A 13,068-nucleotide genomic window follows, 5' to 3' on the forward strand; every position below is an offset into this window, starting at 1 on the left:
ATTGTTATTATTCATTCTTGTAATACATAGGATTATAACCTAGTAATAACTTAATTTAGGTAAAATGTAATTTGCCATGTAGTTTATTCCAAATTTCACTTTGAAACCCTATTTTTTAATTTCTACTTAATGGCACTCTGTGGTGGAATTCTTATTTTACTTTGACCCCCTGCCACCACTAACCATTAAATACTATGTGAAAAAACAATCATATCCATTTATAGTTGTAGTATGTTGGTTTATAACTATAAGAGCATTCACATCCCTTCCTTTATATTTATGTGTGGATTCTGCGTATTATAAAAAGTGGTTATGATGGGTTGTTACTGAAGGAGAGAGAAAATGCTACAGTTGATCTGTATATTTGAGGGGACATTATTCACCCCATTAATATTTTTATATTTTTTGAAAATAATTGTGAGTGGATGAGAGAGAAAAAGTAATGATAAAGGTATAAAAAAGATTATTTAATTAAAAGTATAGAGAAAAAAATAGTGATTTTCAGACCACACTGTGTGGGGTGGCTTGAATAAGGGCACATTATGCGACACGTAGACAACACGTCAGAAAGGGATGTGGTCTTAAAACGGGCGGTATGGCCGAAGGCGTGGAAACATGGCTTTTTTTGACACGTGTCACACACCTTTTGTCTTAATTTATAATTAATACTAGGTTATTACCCGGGATTGTTTCCCGGGCTCAAGAATGTTAGTTATAATACTTATTGTTTACTAGGTTAGAACCCTGTGTATTACACAGGTTGAATAAATATAATTTTATTTAAACAATATACATCTTTAAAACCCCGTTTATTACACGGGTTGAATAAATGTTATTTTATATACTAAATAATAAAAAAATTATATTTTTAAGAACCCCGTGTATTGTATGGGTCGAATAAGTGTAATTTTATATATTAAATAATAAAAAAAGTTATATCTTTAAGAACCACGCGCATTGCATGGGTTGAATAAATGTAATTTTACACATTAAATAATAAAAAAAAGTTATATCTTTAAAAAACCTCGTATATTGTATGGGTTGAATAAATGTTCTTTTGTATGGTAAATAATAAAAAAAAAGCTATATCTTTAGAAAACCCGTGAATTACACCGGTTGAATAAATCTAATTTTATCTACGAAATACTAAAAAAAGTGTTATATGATTGAAAAAAAACTAACGATTATACTATACTGGATACGCAATGAGTAGAGTTAGTGCAAAGATGATTTTTTAAAAGAAAATACATTGTTGAATAAGCAAATTAGCAACCATTTGAGTGATAAAATGCGGGTACCAATTCTGACAATCTGATTTATGAATTATGTAACAAAATTGATATAATATTTTTTAGTAACAAAAATAAAATTATATTAATACAAAGTTTGATTTTTGTGGTAAATAATTTGATTTACTTAAAAATATCTTAAATTAATAATTTTTTTATTCATATTTAGCTTATCTTTTAACCAAGTTGGTGTTTGTGTAATATCCATATAACATATCAAAATTTCGACTAATCAAACCTTCTAGTTATTTACTTCATTTTTAATTGCTGGCAACCTTGTAGTTATTTACTTATTGTTGCCAAAATAGATGATGGTTGAGCAAAAAGAATATGTTTAATAAAATGGATAGGGGTAATATTGTTATTAATTAAAACCCATAATATAATAATTATATTTATTTAAAAACAACTCATAATATAATAATTATCTTTATTTGAAACAAATTATATCCATAATAAGTTGGAGAGAGAGTCGGGACCGTCAAATTTGCTTAGAATTACCTCTAAATGATTGAGATATTATTAAAATTAATTTGATGCAGACACATTTCAAATAAAGTTTTAAAATATTAGCATTCTAATCGTTGTGAAATATATATAATTTTAATAAGAGAAAAATGCCCGGATAGTCCCTGTGGTTTCGTCTTTTTTCACCTATAGTCCCCAACTTTCTAAAATTACCTGAATAGTCCCCAAGTTTTCATTTTTTGTTCCCGGATAGTCCCTGGGTCTAACTTCATATTGTTTTCTCTGTTAAGAGGGTGTGAAATGACAAAAATACCCTTTCCTTAAAAGGCCAAACCATAGGGACTATCCAGGCATCTTCTTCATATTTATTTATAAAACCCCACCACCACACTTCATCTTCAACCTCCACCCACCATCACCCTCCTCCACCCTCCACCATCACTGCCACCCACCCGCAGACGGCGGCGCCGCTGTCCCCGTCGTTCCTCTTTCCCCGATGCGCTCTCTCTCTCTCTATATATCTCTCCTCACAACACAACCAAACATCATCACTTTCACTCTCCTCCCTCTCGATTACTACATACAGACAACCAAAAACATAAAATCCTCACTTGCCTTCTCCTTCCTCTCGACTGATACCCTCAAAACCATTGGAGCCAGACACCGGCCGATGACCGGTAGCTCCCCACTCCGATGAAAGAAAAGGGAGCGTCGCACGCAGCGGTGGTGCGGCGACAGAACCGGAACAGGAAGAAAGGGAGACGAGAAAGAGACTGGAGATCGGAGACGCAGAAGGAACGGTGGAGACGCCGGCTTGCCGGCACTGCTCATCGAAGGCGGGTTACTGGTCTCCTCCGACGAGCTTCCGAGTGGTTGAAGATGATGTGATATTGAAGATGGGCGGGTAAACTATTTATCGTAGTGATGCTGCGACGAGCTTCCAAGTGGGTCTCATTTTCCACCCCTATATCCTCTGTTCTTCAACCGTAGGAGTTTAATTTGAGAAATTTGCATAAATTGGTCTTGTAAATGTTAAAAAGTTTGAATTATAGTTTGTATTTTTGAAGAAAATTAATTAAACTGATTCCATTTCAGAAAGTTTTCACATGAAATTTCATGAACATTCCAATAACCCAGAATCCCCTCCTATCTTTTACCCAAATTCCAATTCGGCAAACATATAAAAAAGTGAATAGCTTTTTTACAAATTTCAACAAATAGAGGAACAGGGGATTAGAATTTCAACTTAATTTCAATAAAGTGGAATCTTTTTGAAGAAATTGCAGTTAATGTACACTGTGACGGCTTAATAAAGTGAGCTTTTGGTTGTGGATTCAGCATTTTGATTTGAATTCAGAGTAGTGGTGTTTTTGTTGGAGTCGCAGGGTCATTTGGATTTTGGAACCTGGGTTCATTAATGCATGAAGATGAAGGTAAAGGTCGGTTCGGGACCGAGCCCAACTTTTATCGCAGTTGGCCTTTAGACGGGCGGGTTTTCTCTGAAACTGTGGCGGTGATGGTGGAGGGTGGAGGAGGGTGATGGTGGGTGGATGTTGAAGATGAAGTGTGGTGGTGGGGTTTTATAAATAAAAATGAAGAAGATGCCCGGATAGTCCCTATGGTTTGGCCTTTTAAGGAAAGGGTATTTTTGTCATTTCACACCCTCTTAACAGAGAAAACAAACTGAAGTTAGACCCAGGGACTATCCGGGAACAAAAAATGAAAACTTGGGGACTATTCAGGTAATTTTAGAAAGTTGGGGACTATAGGTAAAAAAAGGCGAAACCACAGGGACTATCCGGGCATTTTTCTCTTTTAATAATATAAATTAAATAACAATTATCTACAATGGTCTAAAATAATGACAAGTGTCATTTTATTGGTTTCTTTTATTATATGTATAGATGATTAATACAAAAAATTGACATATTAACATCTTCGCAATAAAGAAGGGGCACAAACTTTTGAAAAACTTAATCACGAGTCAGAAAGTTGTACACAAACTTAAACACTTATTGACTGCTTATGACTTGTGGTTATAATTTACTTTGAATTAAATTTGTATTAGATGTTTGTTGATTAATATAACAATTGGACATCAAATGGAAATTATATTCACCACCGAGACCACAACAACTTGCTTGAAGCCAACAAAGTATTATACATATTCAATTAAATTAAGACCAGAACATAAAAACCACCAAAAATGTTACATACTCAAATTAAATAGTCTACAAGCACTCCAAAAATCCTAAATCCTGCTTCTTAATCTGTTGATAAGCCATCGGAATGACAACTCTTTCACATTATCCACAACTTTTTTCCAAGGCTTAATCTTCCCATTAAACTGCCTTTGAGTTTCTCGCAAGCCACAAAGCCCATAATGTTACCGTAACCACCAGTAACATAATCTTTTTCCCTTTTTTTTTTGAAGAGTAGCGACCCAAAAAGTAAGGGAAATCTCAACTAAATGTGTTCATACCTTACACGTACTTATACCCATTGCTATGATTTGAAATAACCGCAACAGACATATGGCCATACAGTTGAACCCAACACCCGCTGACTCCGAATTCAAAGCCGAAACAGTGACCACAAAACAGCCCAACCCAAATGAAACCGACAACTATTCGAAGTTTGAAGGTACCAACAGCAACACAGTTGACCCTTTGCATATCAACAATTTAATTCCTTTCAAAAAGAAAAACAAAATTTGAATGACATCATGTAATAAAGATGCGATATTTCTTCTTTTATAATCCTTCATTTTAATTGTAAAAGGGACCGGGGCTCATTATGGAACCAGGTCGAGCCAGCTCCCTCAACTCATTGGCTCATTCTTAGGGTCGTTTAACTTCAAGATCGAGCTTGAGCAGAGCCGAGCTGCCTCCCACCCTGGCTTGACTCATGTGGTGATTTTTTATAGTCTAATATTGATTTTCCAGTTTTTTTTTTTTTTTTATCAAAAGTAAGAATAAATTTGTTTCCATTGTATATTATTATGTGACTGTTAATTTGACCTCAAATATCAGACCATAACATTTACATTGAAAAGCTACATCTTCAGCCTGATAAAAAAAAAAAAAACCAAAATAAAGTTGCAACATGAGTTCTTTTGTCAAACCATTGCATATTCAAGTCGAAATTTTTTAAAGATATGGTTACAAATTAAAATAGTATTAAAGCAAAAATATTTAATCAAACTTTTATTTGGTTTCTCTAGGCGTTACCTATGTTGGTGTTTCTTCTCCTTCCTTCGATTCTTACCTCATCTACATGTAAATAAAAACAATAATATTACAAAATCACCTTTGCATTCCATCATGATTTACAGTTGATGCCTCTTTATGTTGAGACACGAACCTCCGTCAGAGAAGGTTTCCAACAACACCATCGCTCACTATCGTCTTCACCAGCCTTCTAAAACCATCCCCAAGCACACCACCACCTACAACTCATCCGCTACCAGATCTCCCCGCCCAAACCATTGCCTTCATCTTCATCTCCGTTCAACCTGTTTCTAACCGGTTCCCAAAATGCAGTTCTTATTTATTTAAACTTGATTAAGTGGGAAATAAACATAAAGACCATTAACTATTATTGCTGACAAAAAATGGGGATTAAGAGTTCATGGTTGTTACATGTGGGCAATACTACTGAGCGCTTCTATGGCTGGTTTAGTGGTAATAGTTACGGTGGTTGTAGATCCCAGCCATAATGACCCATGTGGCCCAAAAAACTTTCATTTATTATATATAATAGATTAGTAAAAATAACTCAACAATGGTAAAAATAACTCAACAGTGGCTTCAAACATTGTTTTATGGTAAAAATAACAGTTATATTACTGATAATAATCTCGCGACGCATATTGTCGACTCCATTTTATGGTAAAAATAACTCAACAATGGCTTGAAACACTGTTTTAACCCAACAGTGGTTTCAAACACTATTTTAACCCAACAGTGGTTTAAAACTCTGTTTTAACCCAAGAGTGGTTTCAAACCGCTGTTTTAACAACAGTGTTTTCAAACACTGTTTTTATCCCAACAGTGGCTTGAAACACTGTTTTAACACAACAATGGTTTCAAACACTGGTTTAACCCAACATTGATTTAAAACTCTGTTTTAACCCAAAAGTGGTTTCAAACCACTGTTTTGACTCAACAATGTTTTCATACACTGTTTTTAACCCAACAGTGGTTTCAAACACTGTTTTTAACCAAACAGTGATCGCGACAGTCGTTTACCCAAGGTATAACTACATCAAATCTGTTATATTTTATATTCCAATTCGTAAACAAATTTGATAAAAGAGAGATATGGCTGACCTTGGTGGTTGAAGGGTTTCTCACACTAATTGTTCATAAGGAACTTCTGGACAGCCCACCCATTTTGTTCTACACCAAAAAATACTTCTTTTGACCTATTTCTTGACCCACCCAACCAACTATTTGTGGACCTACAGGATGCATGTTAGCGGTCCATATACAGTATTTTTTTATCATGTGCATAACTCAGAAACAACTACCCCATAATCCCATATTTATATATAATAATACAAGGGTAAAGATGAACTTCTTATAATAACTAAGGCCAGAGGGAGTAATTCGGTGAATGTTTGGTAACTTTTAGTTTGTGGATCTAATTCCATTTGAAGATTTGAGAGTACAGCTGCAAGAGTGAGTACTGATAGACCAAAACCGAGGAGTAGAACTTCTTTAAAGCCCAATTCTGTGCTTGGCTTAAATCCAAATATAAATGAGTAATTAACACGATAGCGTGCCCAAAAGTATACATTTCCACCATACATCAGTATATGTAACACCAGAAATCCAAACATGCTGTACAACGGAAAGATTGTGTTCATGTACTGAGTTCGACCTTGACTCTTAAGAAGATCTCTAGCACGTACGCTTACAATAATCGCCACCGTAAGTGCTAATGACAGTCCAAAGAAGCAACCTGAAACCGAAAAATACATTAGTGAAAGTTGTACTTGTACTATACAAGCCAATAATAGGTCCTTGTGGCCTGCATTTATCATGTAGGGTGCCAGTAGCTACTTACCGACAAAAAATGTTATCTGGTGCTTATCTCTTTTAGCTTTGGGCCTTAAGGTGTCCATTCCTTGATGCCGATTACCATTATAAAAATGCTTTATAAATACTGCTTCGAATCTCTCTATGATCTTAGAAACCTGAAGGCAATTTTATTTGTTAAATGTCAGTAACTTAACCGTTTTTCAAATGGAACATCAGCTAAAATCTGTAAAATGGTTAAAGTTACAGACATGTCATAAACATCACAGTAACATACCTCATCAGATTGGCTCAAGTATGATTCTTCAACAATCTTCATGGAAGCATCCGGCGCATTTCTTGATGTTATCTGCAATAATGATTTAGGCCAGCAGTTGAACACCTGGACGTACACGCCTACGACAAAAACCAAACATCCCAAACCTTCTCATACTTCTTCATTATCTTGGAGAAGGCCAACTGATTCAGGAACCTGGTTTGATCAAAAGTAAGATACAGTTCAATTATGTTTTGGATTCAAATGTTTATGTCAGTATATAAAGTGGTTGATTAATTCTTACGCGTAGTTCTTTAGAAACCGAAGCTTCTCATGGAACTCAATAAATGCTTGCTTCAACTTTTCTTCTGCAACTTTAACTTCACTTTTGTTGAAATGCAGGTTTGGATTTAAACTTTTGAAAACATTTTTCATGGTGGTTATCGGTGTTTCAGGGGCGACGTTGACTGTTACGTGATTTAAAACTTCTAAAGAAGCCATCTGGTACCCCTTGGCAACTTTCGTTCTCTTTGGTTGTTGGTCTTCATGAATCACCTCCAATGGAATTGAACCTAAAATTCATCCAAACTTAGTATACATATTTTTGTTTAACTACCTGTCATGTTTTTAACTAAATTAACTACCTGTGTTTTTAACTAATATATACCCATCTTCAACAAAAGACACAGTGGCTTGTAGAGTTGCTGAAAACCCACCTGCACTAAAAATGATCATAAAAACATTCTTCATCTTAATATTGTATTATATTCGATCGATATAAATATAGGATCACCGATATACTAAAGCTTAAACCTTTCTCTTATCACACATATTCTTGAAAGGAAGGCATATCTCACTTGACAAATAAGAACAGAACCTAGTTCTCATAACACAAAAGCTTACAACAACACATCTTCAAAAGAATATGGAAACGAAAATAATAAGCCCTAAAACCCTAAAATCGACTGGTTATATAACAGAGACACACGAATTGAAAAATAAAGTACAAAATATGAAGCATAGTTGTGTAGATCTGAAAGCAGAGAGACAATACCGAGTAAATCCGGCGATAAATCCAGATTAGATTTTGGAATCCGGCGATTGATCTGATAATTTTTCAACATGTAACAACCTGTTTAGATCGAAGAACACAACTGGAAGTGAATCAATATCGACTAAAGGAAAGTAATCATAATCGCTACAAAAGTTTAATAAATTCGACGGAAGGGGTTGCATACCTGATGGAATTGTTGCATTAAGATTGACGGTTATTCATGTCAACGTATGAAAAAGAAACATTAAACACATGAACAAAAAATGAAAATAAGTGAAGTAGAAACAAAATATTGAAGTTATAAATCTACATTAGAAATACAGATGTGAAACCTGGAACTTGTTAGGTGTGATGTTGTGAATTCTGGATGAAGCGATCAAGAAGAGGAAAGTGTTTTAGGGTTTTGCATCAGATCTAAAAAGGGGGAAAAGAAAGTTGTGGTTATAAATGGATCCATATATAACTGATATGAAGGAGCAGATACATCGAAGAAAACCTTAATCGAGATGTGTGGTATTTTGAATTTGAAGGGAGAGAGAAGAGGAGTACAGGAGAAGAAAAGGAGAAATGAAGATTTAGGGTTTTTTAGGAGAGTATAAAGAAGGGAGTGGTACTGTTGGGCGGGAAAAGTGAATTGAGGATGCCCTAATCAACTGACACGTGGCCCAAATCACTTTCAATTATTATATATAATAGATTATATAAAATGTATTAAAAACTTACAAATATAAACATGGCCACGGTTCAAGGCATCACAATATACCACGAAATCATCATTCTCATTAGGGAGAGCAAATACAGGAGCATTACAAAGCAGGTTCTTAAGAGTCTGAAAGGATTCTTCTTGCTCAGGACCTCAAGCAAAAGGTTTCTCTTTCTAAGTCAACGAAGTGAGTGGGACGGCGATTTTTGAAAAGTCCGAGATGAATTGACGGTAATAACCCACCAATCCCAAGAAAGAACGAATCTCAGATGCAGATTTAGGCGTACTCCAATTCTTCACTGCTTCGATTTTGGAAGGTTCAACATGGATTCCTTGTTTACTAACAACGTGCCCGAGAAATTGTACTTCATTAATCCAAACCTCACACTTAGAAAACTTTGCGTATAAACGTTCACCACGTAAAAGTTATAACATAAGGCGTAAATGTCATTCATGATCAGCTCGGGTTTTCGGTAAGAATATCCTCAATAAAGACTATCACAAAACGATCCAAATAAGGTTTACAAACACAATTTATAAGATACATGAACACGGCGGGTGCGTTGGTCAAACCAAAAGGCATAACCACGAACTCGTAGTGCCCATAACGAGTGCGAAAGGCAGTTTTGGGGATATCTTCTTCGAGAACACGGAGCTGATGATAACCGGATCGAAGGTCGATTTTCGAGAAACAGCTTGCGCCTTGTAATTGGTCAAAGAGGTCGTCGATACGAGGGAGAGGATAGCGGTTCTTAATGGTGAGTTTATTAAGTTGCGGTAGTCGATGCACATGCGATACGAACCATCTTTCTTCTTGACGATTAACACCGGAGAACCCCATGGTGAGGTACTTGGACGTATGAAGCCTTTGTCGAGTAGTTCTTCCAGTTGGCTAGTTAATTCTTGCATCTCAGAGGGTGCAAGTCCATAAGGAGCTTTGGCAACAGGAGTTGCACCAGGTATGAGATTGATACGAAAATCAACGGATCGAGGAGGTGGAAGACCAGGAAGATCTTCAGGAAAGATGTAGGATCATTGTTTGACCCAACTGAGTCGTTCAGAAGAGCTTTATATCTGATTCAAAGGCGGAATCAGTGAAACGGACGTGGAAACAGCTTGATACTATTAAATCTGTCACTTATATTGATTATAACATCAATTACAACCTGAACAGATTTTGGCAGCACTTTGTTACAAATCCAGAAGCCGTACCAAATGAAAATGACAAGTGCCCTTTATATAGTGTTGAGATTCCGCTCGAAATGATCAAGGCTATTTCAAGCGGAATCAGATAGTTCTGATTTCGCTTGAAATGGTCTTGTTCTGTTTCAAGCGGAATCACTTCCTATAACCAGAAAATCTGATTCTTGCACCTCGGGCACTGATTATCCTATCCTATCCTATTACATGATACAAGACGAAGTCAATAGACGTAATGCACTAACAGACTCCTCCTCAGATATTGACGAAGTCTTCAGCATGACACATCTTCGGTCTTGATCATTCTGCCTTCTCATCCAAATTGTAACATTGTAAGCATCCATCAATCCTTATCTTCTTCCATCAGCTTCAGGCTCCCCCTTTCGTCAAGCTTCCGTGCTTTGGGATCGACACCTAGCTTTCCATCTACAAGCTCCCCCTAGCTTCAAGCTTGTCTTCAGACTCCCCCTTAGACTCTGCTCTCGGGATCGTAGTCTGGACTATCTGCAATCACTCAAACATTCATAAATACAATATTTTTCAAATCTAACCTTCTAAACCACTCCCCCTATCAACAAACTTCATTGATTTAGCAGCATTAAAAAATCCAACTCCCTCACAGTTAATCACCCAAGTCCAACTTAATGACCTTGGAGATATTACAAACTTGTTTTTGAATTTTTGATTTTTGATATTTCAAGTTTCAATTTAATGAACTTGTTTTATTTTTCAGAAACACAATCAGCTTACTTAGATTTTGAAACTCAACATCTCAGACATCGGTTGTCGAAAATAAAGCAGAAATCAAAATCTTTTTGAATTTTTCTGAAAATATAAAGCAGTAAAGAAAATATGTACAAACATATTTATAGACAATATTTTTGTTTGAGTATGCATCAGAGGATCATATCAGTTTTTGACAAGTCACAAGTACCGTTGAGCTTAGTTACACATTAAGAATTAAACAATTCACTTAGATTGTCGATATACTGACCCACTTAAATTTTCACACAAACTTCAACTGATTCAGGATACGAATTAGGTGTTTTAAGAACTTAAACTCATTCATGTGTCCCACCTCTTGAATATACTCCCGTATCTAGATCCCAATATTCAGTCTTCCAGGTGAGTTTACCACAGATGATATCTGTAAGGGGTTAGATGCGAAACCGTGAGAGCTCAGGTCAGAACTTCCGTTCAGCAGAGAGATGACGGTTCGACTTTAGGTGTGTCCCCTTTAGAGGATCTTTTGTTTCAACAACAATGACTATCAATTTTATTGTTTCATCAATTTGCTGAGGGCGATGCTATATTTCAAGCAATGTGAAAAATATTATTCGGGGACTAGGTCAGAACTTCCATTCAGCAGAAGTCCCAGAATAATACCCCAGATATCACCGAGTATAAAGACCTAGTATCTCAGAAAGAGGGATCCTTCAAACAAGATTTCAGGGGTTACCTATATATCCAAGTAGTGTTCCCCACGAAATAAGCAAGTTTGAATTTAGGTTTATATCCCGAAAAAGTTTACTAAATGTATAAAAACCTATCGGCATATCATCAGTGAGACTGTTTAACGCTATTTAATCATTACATTTCTTTAGCATACTGTAACTGTCTACTGATGTACTATCATTTCCTCTTTTTACACAAAAACTCAATTTTTGAATTTTATCATGTTTTTGGCTTTTTCAAATTTTCTAATGTTTTTGGATTTTCTGACAATTTTTCTCCCCCTAAAATGCAAAACCATTAAAAGAAAATTTGACAACCTGATGCTGATAGATTTGTCTCGCCATCCATTTTCTGCTAACTATGCTCTATTTTGCAGAAAAACTAATATAAAGTACCCCCATGATTTACAACCCATTGATTTTCGACAATTTGAAAACCGTTTTTCAATCTGGTGAAAGTAATCATGTTTGTTCAACCGTGAGGGTTTCGGCGTATTCAATCAACACATAATTTTGTAATTTTCTATTTTTGACAAAAAATTAAAAACAAACATATTTTTGGTTTTTTAAAATTTTTAACAAAACTAAAAACATATTTTTGGTTTTTAATTTGGTCAAATTTTTAGGGTTTTAAAATGTTGTTTATTTATGTATAGAAAAACAAATAATCTCCCTATTTCAACCAACACAGGGTCTAGCAGCCTCTGCCTCCTCTTCATGTGCCAGGCTGCTCTAACTTTCAATTTCACAATCTTCAGTATTCTTGAGCACCTGCACATTCAACTAACTCAATTACTTGAACAATTTAGCCCAGGTCTGTTGGACCTTAGGCATTTCAACACAATAATTTTCATTCAATGCCGGAAAATCTTTGTCATCTTTCAGAAAGATCTTTTCAACTTTTACTTCAACTTTTTCATCTTTTTCAAGAATCGCCTGTTTCTTTGCACTCCATTTTTGACCTTTTGGTGTTCCTCGTTTGTAAAAATGTGAATCTTTTTGAACACTTTGTTTTTAAACAACATTCGGTTTCCAGAATTGTTGTGGTTTTGTCATATCAACAGGTGTTTTCCAGCTTTGTGTTGTTCTAAATCTGGGTGTGTGAGAATTCCAGGTCTGTCTAGGATCAAACCTATACGGGTTTGATTTCCAATTTTGATTTGAAGCAAACTTGTTTGTATTGTATCTCCAAGTTTGTTTCGAATCAAATCTGGTTGACCTTTGTCTCACATTCTCAGATTTTTGTTTCTCAGCATCAATCTTCTTTTTATCAACATCCACAGGTTTTAGATTTGGACACTTGCGTGCAAGATGTCCTTTTTTATCACATTTGAAACATGTTCTCATGGACACATCTTTGACCTGTGGTTGTTACTTTTTCTTTTTAGTGAAGAACTCATCAATGGACTGTCTCAATTTGAGTTCTTTTTCTTCTGCTAAACTGTTTCCTTGAACAAAACTCATTTTTGCCTGATAATTTGGCATTTCATTTTTCTTCCAATTCTGTTTCTTCTTATAACCCAACCCAGCCTTCATGTTTTTCTTCTTAAAACCAGGTTTGTTATACGAACCTTTACGACTCTTACCAACAAACTTTAAAAT

General features: G+C 35.5%; 1 long non-coding RNA gene across 2 annotated transcripts; it reads right to left on the reverse strand.

Moving 5' to 3' along the window:
• Positions 1-5,030: 5,030 nt before the first annotated feature.
• On the reverse strand, positions 5,031-6,172 carry LOC110936514. Of its 2 annotated transcripts, none has more exons than XR_002590086.2 (2): positions 6,089-6,172; positions 5,031-5,271 (listed from the first exon to the last, which is right to left on the reverse strand). It is a non-coding gene; the product is annotated as an uncharacterized LOC110936514 (long non-coding RNA). The 2 variants fall into 2 exon arrangements; XR_002590084.2 differs by having other exon boundaries at positions 5,031-5,277; positions 6,089-6,145.
• Positions 6,173-13,068: the final 6,896 nt, after the last annotated feature.

This window comes from Helianthus annuus, chromosome 4 (genome assembly GCF_002127325.2).
Source record: "Helianthus annuus cultivar XRQ/B chromosome 4, HanXRQr2.0-SUNRISE, whole genome shotgun sequence".
NCBI lineage: Eukaryota > Viridiplantae > Streptophyta > Magnoliopsida > Asterales > Asteraceae > Helianthus > Helianthus annuus.